The sequence below is a fragment of the Micrasema longulum genome, unplaced genomic scaffold (assembly GCF_059751315.1).
Source record: "Micrasema longulum isolate JH-2025_06_02 unplaced genomic scaffold, ASM5975131v1 h1tg001760l, whole genome shotgun sequence".
Classification (NCBI taxonomy): Eukaryota; Metazoa; Arthropoda; class Insecta; order Trichoptera; family Brachycentridae; genus Micrasema; species Micrasema longulum.
This window is the reverse complement of record NW_028278936.1, coordinates 215,943-229,852: the sequence shown is the minus strand read 5'-3', so window position 1 is coordinate 229,852 and position 13,910 is coordinate 215,943.

Sequence of the window (13,910 nt, the reverse complement as noted above, 5' to 3'; positions counted from 1 at the left end):
TAATTAAAACAATTAATGAAGAGTGAAATCTTATGTTACTGTGATTTTATTTAATAATGGGAATAAACTAATTAAAATTAAATTTTTCTAAGCATTTTAAAATTTTATTCAAGAATTTGAGGGTAGTTGTTTTTAAAGTTTAAAAATGATTTTTTTTAACCTAATAAATTGAATTATATTTAACTTACTATTTTTTTAAAACTTTAACAAATTTAATTTTCTCGTTCAAACGATTGTTTTTTTAACTTGGATTTTTAAATTAAATTAATGTGGATCAGACTTTGTATGCAAATGTAAGTAGAATTCTTCAGTATAATTTGTAAACATTTTGGTTATGAAGCTTTTGCCGATAAATGATATGATCAAGGCACATAATTTTATCATTTCAACGAAGATTGGTATATTTAAAAATAAGATCAAAGGTTTCTGTAGTAATCAAAGTTCTGATGAAATTCAAAATCAACTCGTGTGCTTTACAAAATTCAAAAGCTCTTTCAACGCTCATATATTAGTAAAATGGTTATAAATACGGTAAATTGACATAGAACATATTTAAAATGGACACATTAAAAAATAAATGGCGATAGACGAGTTAAATTATTCATAATAAGCATTTTAACAAATTGTATACGGGACTTGAAAACAATATTTATTGATTCACTTGTGTTTTACAATCTTTTCATTGTAGTGTCCATCGCCAGAATTGACATCTACCCTGATAGTGGGTGCTAAAATGCGATCCAAAACGTCGGAAAAAAGTGCGAACGATACATCAAAAGTTTGTAGTTTTCTAATCATTCGAAATTCTTGTTTAAATTCTATAAAGGATTTGATAGACGCCGCTCTGTATTTAGATTTATACAAGCTAGACGCTAGAAATTCACTTTTGAAATTTCGAACAATTACGTGAAGGAAGTATTTTCAGATAATTAGCATGACAGAGTTATGCTTAATTTTAATGACTTATACCGTTAACTAATAGGTACATCCGCAAGTATAAAAATGCCCAGACTTCCACAAAAATGTTTTCCCTCTCAGCAGCAACAAATTTAGATCTAAAAAACTCCCTAAGTAATCCAACCTGTGTACAAATATTCGGACATACTCAAAACAATGCTGATTAAACTTACTAGTATAAGAAGCATAAAAATTGGAAAATTGTTTTCAAGCTTTGCAATTCAAATTCAAAGCAACAAATTTGAATCTCATCCACATGATAAAGTTCTCAAATCTTGTACTTTACAAAAGTCAACAGATGGAAGAAATGAGGAAATGTGGATGTTCAAACATAGACAGAATGGTGAATGTTACACAGTGTGTGTGAAGTGGCCACTTAAACCAGCTAATGACAGGTCATAATACTTTAAAAAAGTTATATTTCCTTCTCAAAAATGATGTAACAAATGTAAACTTAAGAAAATGTAATCATACTATTAAACAAAGGTGAAATCTTAGCAGTGATTGCTGTTTCTTCAAGACATCTGAGATTTCTTCTACGGGAAAACTATGCGTTCGCCAAGTAGCGCGCTTGATCGAATTTTTCTTTGTTAAGACATCGTTAGTTCACCACGTGACAACAATCAAATTTGTTTCCATTATAAAACACATCTTCTTTGAAAATCTACCCCAGAGAGGTTCCTTTAATAAAGTGTGGCCTCACAGTACAGAGCTTCCCTTAGTAAAACGGATTATTATAAGTGAGTTAAGTCGCACCCTTCTGAGAGTACGAAATACGAGGTAGACGTACCGCAGTCTTTCCCTCATACTAATGGAGTATCGGGTAGGTACGGTGACGGATCGCGTATGTCAGTTTTCGTCACGCCACGTTTCCAGGGGGAAAAGCAATGACGCTAACAGAAATGCCGAAATAATAACCAACAGTTTTTTCATTACTTTTTTTATAAAAAAGTGTTGAATCATCAGTTATAGATTGCAAATATTGCACGCAACTCCGCAACAATTATTTTTCAAGAATCATTAATCACGTTGAATTTGTTTTTTAATACAACATCAAAATACGTATCATAAACTCAAAAAATATATAACTGCCTTAATCATTTCTTTTTTTAAAATCCAGTTAGTACGGTGATACGTACATATTGGCGTTTATTACAAAAAACAAATTTGACAAAACCATTGTTTTGCATAGATTCACAGACCACACAAGTGGATTTCCATAGTAACTTGTTATACAAATCGCGGTATTGAATACTTGAAATAAGCTGTCTTAATTATAGCATGATTATGGAGTGAATCATTCGGGTCACCGTTATTTTTCTTTGTTGAGGTCTTCTACCTGGGTCTTTTTTTTTCAAAATAAAATTAATAATAATGAAATTTGTGTAAAATACGGGTACCTTAAAGGTAACGGATTTTTGTTACAAAATTTAATACACATACAATTTGCCAAACTCGCAGATAGAGGGATTATGAAAGCGGTAGAGTTAAATTAAATTGAAATTGCGGTTTATTAAATTGATTTTTTTAAAAGAGTAATTAACTCATTTATTGAAAATAAAAATGTGTTTAGCATTAGTCGAACCGAAAAGAAAACATTTAAAATGATTTTCAGGTACGTGGAAGGAGTGTTTTAACAGTTGTTACTATAAAGAGTTGGGAGAGAGAACTGGATTTTCCTAATAGGAAGGATTTGAGTAAGAAACTTCTTGATGATTTTCCGAATGTTTAAGTTTACTGTTAACCATATTGATGAGCCATATATTCATTTATTTGAATTATTGTTTTGCTCCTGGTAATATATAATATTTGTGGTGATATATTCGTATGTCTGTGGTAACTAATTTTAAAATGTTTGATAAACTGTTCGTACATAAATGAATCAAATAAATTAATCTTAGTCATTAATCAACTGTACAAAATTAAAAGTATTACAAAATAATAATTAATAATAAAGCATGAGTTATAAAATATACCACAATAAATAACCAGTGAAATGAAAAATAAATATTCAAAGGCTTCAAAAGGTCAGTCTGACGTTTCAGGCATCAGTTCAAAGACAGTAAAATATTGCAGAGGCCGACTTATCCCCACTCGATTCCTCTTCAGGATTTCTACCTGGGAGTAGCCATCGAGTCGAAAGCACTCGTTCAGGGTTTTGCTTATTCTTCTTCTTATGTTTCCTCTCTCCGATGGAGGTTGGAAATCATCATTGCGATTCTTACTTTATTGGCAGCTGCCCTGAACAAGGACTGAGTGCTGCAATGGAACCAGTCGCACAAGTTCTTAAGCCAAGAGATGCGCCTTCTACCTGCACTGCGTCTCCTTTCAATCCTTCCCTGTAGAATGACTTGTAAAATTTTATATTTTTCACCTCGCATCACATGCCCAAAGTACTCAAGTTTTCTTTTCTTTACGGTCTTCAGTACCGAGACCTATATACGTATAATGAGTTAGAAACTAGCTTAAATGTATCTTCTCTTCAAGACCGTCGAAATAAATCCGACATTATAGTCTTATTTAAAATTCTCAACTCACTTTTTGATGCGCCTAAACTACTGAGCTCAATAAAATTATACATCCCAACTAGAAACCTCAGACAAAACTTACTCTTTCATACCGATAACCATAGAACTAACTATGGTTTTCATTCCCCTATGCCCAAAATTCTTAGGTCTGCCAACAAACATACCAGTTTTTATTTCTTTGATAACAAGTTGTCTTCTTTCAAACAATCACTGAATCAAATTCAATTATAAACACCTCACTCCCGCTTCCACTTCCACAAAGTCCACTATAAACCATTGAGTCTTTCTACTTTTTCTATAATAATTTTCTCTTTATAAATGTGTCCATTAAAATTCCCATTGGGCGTATATATAAATAAATATGATATAGACATTTGTCATACAATGGAAAGTGTAGTAGGTAACTGTTTAATTTAATACCTGTTGAAGATTGTGAGGAAAACAACCTAAATGCATTTTAAAAAAATAGTCAAAAACAGCAAGTGAAGCTTAAGCGTGCGCATAAAAATATTATATTCTTCATCTTTTATTAAACTATATACTTACCTTTTATAAATTTAAAAAAAAATGGTATGTAACCCGCAGACACGCCTAAGCTTTGCGGGAACAAAAGTATAATTACTATGCATGTTATTTTATTTGTTAAAATAAATTTACATTTAAAAAAAAAAATTAAAAAAACCTTGTTTACAACATTGTAATTCCTCAATATGAAACTTTCTTCTTAATGCGATGTTTTTTTCTGTTTTATATATTATCTTCTCTTAAAACTCTTTCGATAATAGTGTTACTGACATTTTATTTCTAAAATCTAGAATCCACTTTTTATTTCGTAATTACTTTTATATTCATTCTCTTCGTGTACTGATTTATTGGGTTTTTTGTACATCAATAATTATGTCTACTTTTCTCTGTTTTGTTACTCAGAGTTTTACTTTTTATTTCCATGTATTTTTTGTATATTGATTTGTCATAATACTCAAAGACGTATTGATTGTAGTATAGAAGAGTCCCGACTTAACACGGAATTATCTAACAAGTCAGGACATAAAAAAACATAATTGTGCTATGGCAAAACTGTGTATAATTAATAAATAAAAATAAAATAAATTGCAGCATATTTTTTTGGTTCTCACACATATTTAAAAAATATATATATTCTTATCTATTATCTTTACTATGTTTAAACTTATCCGTATATGTAAATGCCTCTTGGAGGGGGGGGGGGGGTATTGTGAAATCTTTGTTGTGAAAATTGTATACTGTATTTTTTTTTAAATGAATGGAATAATTCAATTCATACTCTTATTTATGTCAATATGATAATTTTATTTTGAATACCTACCACATACACTCTAAGATTAACTATAAATTTGGTATATCGTAGGTGTTCGAAGCAATATATCTAATTAGCTCTTTGCAACATGAAATCAGCATAGATTACGGCTCAAATACACACGTGTATTTATAAGATGGTTAAAACTAGCTTAACTATAAACTAGAAGTGTGAAAACTTTAGGCGCTGTGTATTAGTGTATTGGGGTGAGTTTCCTTTAAAATCTCCCTGTACCATCTGAATGCAGTCATTTCAATACAGGGGTGAATCTCCCATCACAAAACGCGCATTTCAAAACAGAAATCTCATGACATCGTGTTCGAATAAATTGAATTTAGCCACGTCGCGCCACGCGTCACGCGTCGGCGCGGCGCGGCGTCGGCATTGGTTGTCATGTATTATTTTAATATTTTATTTTATGCAGCGGCTTGCAAATAAATACAAAGATAATCTAGATTTATTATGAATATACGTCGCCAGCGACGCCGAATAAAGTTTTGTATTAAAAAAACCAAATCGGTGAAATAAACTTATATTATGACTGTATGTTCTTATTTCGTATACAGTATTTTGTATGTTTGCACATATTTTTGTACAACCTATAAATTTATTGCAACACAGAGGGAAAACACTTTTGAAGGGGTTAATGGAAGTCTAGGCATTTACAGCGTTTATTACTCATCATTGACTGGATTAAGTGGCAAGTTTACACAGTGTGTAAAATTTATCATTCTGTCTATGTTTAAACTCTACTCTTCCACCTATTGACTTTTGTGAAGTAAAAAAAAAAAGAGAGACTCACCCCTTCCTAGACTCCATACCAAAGGATGTTTATTTTTTTATTTTTAATTTACCTTGTTTATTTTTAATTTTGATTTTAATTTACTTTGTTTATATGAAAAAAAAAAAAGTGAAATGAACTCCCTCTCTAAACACAAGTATCTACTTTATTAGAGAGGTAGAAACGTTATATATAAGATGTTCTGTATATTTACCTATTTTGTATTTCAAAAATGTATTTTGTAAAAAAAAATATTATTCAATAAAAAAAAATATAAAAAAAGAGCTGACATCTTTATTGGAGTGGATTTGATTAATCTGATTGCACTATTGGGATTGTAAAATATAATTAGAGACCGTTTGTGGTCCCGTGGTAGTGTAACGGACCCCGATCAGAAAGTCCGATGTTCGAACCCTGCTCTACCTCAACTGGTTTTTCATTTTCTGAAACTTTTTTATTGTTCTTTTTAAAAAAAACATTTTAATGTTCTTTTTTAAAAAAGAAAACCAAGTAGAGAAGTTAACATAATATTATAGTGGTTTTAACGTTCGCCTATCTTGCTTGAGGTTTCAGGTTTGTTTCCTTGCAGGATGGACATGGTATTGGTCTCTAAGATAATTCTACACATAAATATTTCATTTACTTACCTTCAATGTAATAAATATAATTAAAGAGTGAATTTTTAAGGCTACTTAAGTCAAAAAAGAGAAAAACAGTTATTTGCGTTTTGTCCGTTTTTATCAAGTGTTTTTTTCTTTATTTTATTTTATTTTATTTTTATTTATTTGGATAACCAACAGCTATAATTATCTTATATTTATATAACAAAACAAACATGTATGACATATGACATGTCAAAGTAATTTTAGACCCGAGTCATGCAACTTGAATTCACTTTGGCAATCATTCAACATTCTCATTAAAATAAGCAATTTTGAGTACGTTTTGAGGAAATCTGTGAAATTTTAAAGCCTTGTAGTATCGAATTTAGTGACATTTAGCGAACAACTTTTCTTGAAGGTTATACAGCTTTTAACTGTTATTATATAATGACTTTCTTAAATTGAAGTTTATAAATTTTGACTTGGGGCTCTTTGGAAAATCACTTTTCGATTCAGATACGCTGCAATTAAAGTAACAATATAATGCCCTTTGCACCCTTGTGTGCGGATAGGGATGTTATAATGGTTTTATGATAAACGTATTATATACAGTTAACAATTACCATTTAATATCAGTATTTTTATCAAGATTGTTATTTTATTGCAAGAGAGAGTAAAAACATTTTAAAGAAGGGAATATGAAAGTCTAGCCATTTACAAAGCTTACACCTAGTATTAACAGGTTTAAGTGGCCACTTTACACGCTGAGCAACATTCACCATTTCACGAAACTTCTTAAAACCAGATGGTCCCTGAAGAAGTATAAAATTGAAAAGTATTTTCAGGCGTTTTTTAGTATTAATACGCATCAATAACAGTATCTTCACACACATAACTGTATTTTTTTCCCCCGTATACAGAGTACTACACATAAAAAATAATTCATGATTAAAATATAATTTATTAATTCATTTAGGTTATCGCAGGTTGCAATATTTTTTCATGAGTGTATTTAAGGATTTACCAAAATGTTAATAATTTGCGTAATCTACAAAATTTACTTAATAAATTATTCTGTGAATACTGAATAAGTCCAGTATCCAAGTTCTTGGATTTACTTTAAGTCCTGCCAAAGCTCATTCTGACTTCCCGCAAACTCGTGGAGTAAAATTGGTTTACAAGGAATTCGTTGTGAACAAGTTTCGGTACAAATATGTCGAACTTGGTAAGGAGTTTACCTGCAAATTTACATAGCCAAAATCCGAGGGATTCGCAGATCAAAGTAAACTCGGGCAAATGCTAAGCATAGCTGGATAACCAAAACATGCATGAAAACATTCATATTTTCCATACAAAAATGCCGAATTATGTTGCGTGTAAGAATTTGAAGTTCTTAATCCTAGTCTAATCCCTTTCATATAAATATTTTATGGTCACTTTATCATTTTTTATTCTACTGTTTACCAGTAAATGTTTGAATTTTATTTTTTAATTTATTTATTTATATCAACTGTAATACATGTAAAAAAAAATATAGGTAACAAATAAAATATACAGAGAATAAAACCAATGACAGATATCCACAGAAATACATCAAACATTCGTACAAAATGCTGTATAATTTGTAGGTTAATTTTTTAAATATAAATCTTGTAGAATTTTTCGGTTTAATTTTTTTTTAAATCTTGGGTATAAGAAAATTTATGTTTAAAAAAAAAAATACTTAGCCAAATATGTTGGTATTACAAAATTTTTGTAAAAGGCAGATTTGCCGTTTATGTTAATAAAATAAAAATAAAATAAAATACATGCTAGTGTGTTTGTGTTAGTGTAAGTGTGTGGAGGGTAGGTGAGTGAGTGTGGTAATGGAATAAGGGTGGACATGTGTGTTAATATTATTAATATACATACAAAATATAAAAATACATAAAATATTAAGAGTTAGAAATAAAATAAGATTTTATTATAGAAGTCAAAAAAGTTTTTTTTAAACGCGCATTTTAAATGTTAATTTGTTACAATCAAACGGATCAATAAGGGGAACGTTCAAATTATATTCACGAGCTGAACGTATAAGTGGAGAGTTCTGGGCATAGTTCGTACGAACTGCTGGCACATGAAATAGAGAGCTTTTTTTATTTGCACCACAACGCGCCAGGAGCCAAATAACAAGCTAGAAAAAAATTTTTTTTTTGGTTTTATCATTCGGAATCGAACCCGGAACCTTCCGTTCGTGAATCAAGCGTCTTAACCACTACACCACAGATGCCGCTAGTTTTCTAGCAACATTTTGAGATTGTCTTAATTTTAGTTGACTGGGGATGGATTTAACGCCTATATTAACTGATGTTTTACAATATGGATGTCGAACATTTTAGTTTGAGACCAACATCAATAAATGTCTTAACTCTTTAACTTTACAAAAATCAACAGTTAGATGAATTAAAGTAATGTGGATATTCAAACATAGACAGAACGGTAAGTGTTACACTGTGTATAAAGTGACCACTCAAACCAGACACTTAATTAACTCACCACTTTGCAGTACCTATGATAGTTGTATTAGGCGTTAGGTTTGATTCCCGGCGTGGTTAATATGATTTTTATTGTTTTTTTTCTTACTGATCAAATTTGGTTTACAAGATACAAAATAAAATTACATATGGTATGTAGATACGAGTACATAAATTATAATAACGTTTCTACCTCTCTAATAGAGTAAAAACTAGTGATGTTTTAGATTCATTTTTATTTTCTAAACAAGTTCCTTCCTTACAATGAGATATGTTATTCTAATAGAAACATAATATACCACTGTTTGGAGTAAAGAATAGGGTGAGCGTAGTGTGTTTTTCAATTTAGATTTGAATGTTTTAATATTTGGAATTGACTTTAAAAATTCTAGAAGATTATAATAAATCGGATTGTGGTCCTGTGGCTAGTGTCTCGGACTCACGGACCAAAGGTCCGTGGTTCGAATCCCACTCTACCCCAACTCGATTCCATTTTTTAATAGTGAGTTATTTACAACTCGTTGAAAATGGTCCTCAAAATTGAATATTTGGGTAAATCATAAGAACGCAACCTATGCAAATATTCATATTATACTTAAAATTATGTTTTTACACCAGAAATTCTCTCTCGTCTAATTTCTCTTTTAAAATCATCCTGCCTTCATATGACAAAAATAATAAGTAATGAGCCCGTCAAAATGCGTTCATTTTTATACTTGAAATTTAAACAAACCATCATAAAATCATGTGTCTCTGTCGGCTAATTGCTCGTCCCAACTCAACACAGGACTTTAATACCCGTTTGCAGAGACAAAACTTAAGGTGAGGAAAGTACATTCTGATCTCAAATGCAGAGGATAACTCAAAGGTGAAGACAGTAGAATGTACTTTCCTCACCTTAAGGTTTGTCTCTGCATACGGGTATAAGTCCCATGGAGTTGGGACTTATGTCTCAATTAATGTGTTATGAACAACCTATAAGTAAATAAATAAATAAATGAATAAAGTAAGAATGATCAAGATACGCAGCAGTTGGTGTATCAATGCACTGCTTCATGAACTATTCGGTGACAAAAAGGAATAATGATAATTATACACAATAATATTACCGTAAAATGAGTTACCTAGAATAATAACCGATTGTGTCTGTAAGATCTCATATCTTTTCATGATATGATTCTCATCTTTATATTTAATTGAAAAAATAAATAAATGGCATTATTCCAATTCCTCGTCTTACTTTACATTGAGCACTGCACGTATTCACTTACCGCAGTGTACCTTGATAATTTTTGTTATATGGAGGTTAAACGAAAACTCTTACGCTTCAGGTGACAGACCAGGGTGTATGAAATGTTTTAGTGCTAAAACACTAATGGCAAGACACTTGACTCGCGAATTGAAGGTTCGATTCCTGGTGAGAACTCAACAACTTTATGTGAATTTTGTCAAACCTGGGTGAAAAAAAAACTTTTCAAATATGTACACGAGACTTGTATGGTAGGCAAATGCGCTAACCATTCGAGGCGGAGAATGAAATAAATATATTACTAAAACATACATCACCATCACTCCCTTTCTTCAACTTATGGCGGCCTCCGTGGTGTAGTGGTCAAGACGCTTGACTCAAGCACGGAAGGTTCCGGGTTCGATTCCCGGTGAGAACACAAAAATTAAAATGTGATTTTTCTCAAGCCTGGGTGCTCTGTGATGTAATTCACCACTGTAATTAGGCCTCCTGGCCTGTTGTGGTGCAAAAAAAATATAAAATGTAAAAAAAAAAACTTATGGTGCATAGGACACTGCATCAGTACACCAATTGCAGCGTATCTTGATTATTTTGGTTACATGGAAGTAAGATGATCAGTCTTACGCTTAAGGTACCAGTCCAGGCACCAGCACTGAAATATTATTGTGTAAAAACACCTTTAAAAATAAATATTTTATATCATACATGTCGAGAATCGAACCCGAGACCTTTTGCATGGTAAGAAAACGCGCTGACTATTACACCACCAGCCGACCAAAAACCATCTCATTTCACTAAAATTTATTATGTAGTTGTAAAAGTGACATTTATAATTATTACAGTTCGCGCAACTTCAAAAAATGGTTGAATTTTACCTTTAAAAGAGTTTATCAACATTAATCCAAATATATATATATTAAAATGAATCGCCTTAAGCTAGGGTTTCCTAGGACAGCGGTGCCCGTATCTTAACGGCCGTAGTGAACGGTGATGCGGTGGATAGCCGTCGTAACGTCGACTAGAGAGTGGTTTCCTAGGGAAACAGTGTTAAATCGTGTTGATAACACCGTTTTCCTAAGAAACCATACTCTAGTCACCGTTACGACGGTTATTCACCGCATCACCGTTCACTACGGCCGTTAAAATACGGGCACCGCTGTCCTAGGAAACCCTAGCTTTACACGAAATGCACTACTGTTTGTAAGTAGACCAGAGTTTGACAGATGCACAAAAAAATTCATTTATTTCATGTTTTGGAATTCAACCATAAACAAATACCTACGTACTTACTTTAATTCACTATTTGAATATTAATATTTTTTAGTTTTGGAATTCAATCATACACAAGTACCTTGGTACCCTCTTATCAATAAAAAATATTTTTTCTTTTAACCGGACAGTTTTTGCACGCTTTTACTACACAATCGGGCATTTTTCTTTTCAGTAGTGATTTTTGTACGATTTTAATTTGATCACGACGAGGCTTCTCAGTTAATCACATGAAGAGATAAAACGAAAAACTAAGCCTCATAACGAATAAACAAATAGCTCAAAAAAGGCAAAAATAAATAACGCGTGTCCTTATGTACGAAAAAACGTTTTTTTTTTTTGCACAATAACAGGCCAGGAGGCCCAATTACAGTTTTAAATTACATCACAGAACACCCAGGCTTAAGAAAAATCACATTTATTTTTTTGTGTTCTCACCCGGAATCGAACCCGGAACCTCCCGTGTGTGAGTCAAGCGTCTTGACCACTACACCACGGAGGCTGCCGCAGAGGTTTGCTTAAGCTTATAGCAGGCAAGCCAATGTTCAGGAGTATTAATATTTTTTTGTTTTGAGAATTATTAATAAATTTGTTAAGAACTTATGACCTGTCACTGGCTGGTTTTAGTAGCCACGTTACACATATTCACTATTCTACCTATGTTTTAACATCCACGTTTTTTCAACTCATTGGTCTGTTGACTTTTTGAAATAAAAAAGCTGAAACTTCAATCATTATACCAGCCAATGACAGGTCATAAGCCCTGTCAATGCCTGGACTTCCATATTTCCGTCTCAAAAGTGTTTTCCTGCTTTTGCAAGAAATATTTATTTAAATAACTCCATTTTTAGTGCATTTGATGCATGAATATATTATATGCAATGGCGACATTTTCTTGGCATTGTTCCCACAAAAGCAAAATAATTTTAAATATTACGCTGAAGTCGATTTTTTATCGCTCACCGATTCCATTCTAGTATCAAAGAAATCACAAACTACATAACAACGTTATCATGACGCGAAAGCAAATTTGAGAAAACTTTTCCTTCTTTGAATCAAATATTCTCGTAGATTTTCCTTTTGTTTTCCCGCGCATTCCTTACGTTGCAGTTACGGGTTATAATAGAATTATTTCTAAAATATCTGGTTCATTAAATTGCTAAATTGTTCAAACATAATTACGTCGAAAAATACTTCATGCATTGTGTTGACATCATTCCATTACTCCCTTTCCGAACCTAATGGTGCATAGGGCACTGCATCGGTACACCAATCGCAGCGTAGCTTGATCATTTTTTTGTTACATAAATGTAAGATGATCAGTCTTATGCATCAGGTACCAGTCAAAGGATTATAAAATATTTTAGAGTTAAAACACAATTTTTCAACCATGTCGGGAATCCAACCAAAGATCTCTTGCTATGCGAATACGCTGACCATTACACCACGAGGCCGACAATGAGTTGAAAGAATTAGGGCTAAATCTAAAAGTAATGAAATGGTAATTAAACAAATAGATTTTTTTTAAATTTAAAAATATAAAGTTATTTGTTTCCTCCGTAGTGTAATGGTCAGCACGTTTGCCTACCATGCAAGAGGTCTCGGGTTAGATTCCCATGGTTGGCAAGAAATATTTATTTAAAAGGTGTTTTTACATTAGAATATTTTATAGACCCTGGACTGGTACCTGAAGAGTAAGACTGATCATCTTTGTTTTCTTGTAACAAGAATGATCAAGATACGCTGCAATAGATATATTACGACGCAGTGCCCTATGCATCATAAATTGCGAAAAAGAGATGATGATGATGATGTAAAGGCTAAGAAGCTCGACTCACTTACGGAAGGTTCCGGTTTCGATTCCCGGTAAGAACACAAAAAATAGTGTTGTTTTTCTCAAGCTTGGATGTTCTGTGCTGTAATTTGCCACTCATTTTACCCCCTGGCCTCTAATTGTGCTTTCTTTTGAATATGTAATTGTCAGTCTGTAATTGGTTGATTTGGAAAACAGTGTTTAAACCATTATTTCTTAAATAATATTTTTCTTTGACATGACACTTTTGACATATGACTCGCAACACATGTAGCGCTCGACGCGGTCGTTTTTGGCATTATTCATTTCTAAAACAAATCGGCGAGTTGATATTTCAATCGAAATGAAAAGACCTAATACTGACTGAATTCATTGTGCTATTTTTTATAAACTTTTATTAATATAAGTTATGTGTTTAATTAATGGATAATATAGCTACACAATATAATTTATCTCAAAGTTCGTCGTTTGAGTTGATTTCATAGATGAGAGTTGTTGTATCACACAGAACCACAGAAAAAACAGCAATTTATCGTATATATCACTTAAATTATGTTGTGTACCTACCACATAAGTACAAATAAATTATATTTTTTTATAACTTACCTGTAAATAAAATCACCGTTTGCCACTGCTTCCTTATTGGTTATTCAACCCAACTGACTGAGCGCATAGTTGAACAAATCTCGAAACTGTATTAAACTGTCATTGAATTTATTATGAGAATCATGTTGAAACATGCTGTAGTTTGGTAACTAATAGTTTTGCAGACTCACAGATCCGAGGCCTAAGCTTTAAATCCTTTGCACGCATTGATTTTCAAGACGATTCAAAAAGATTTCACAACTTTCAGAAAATACTT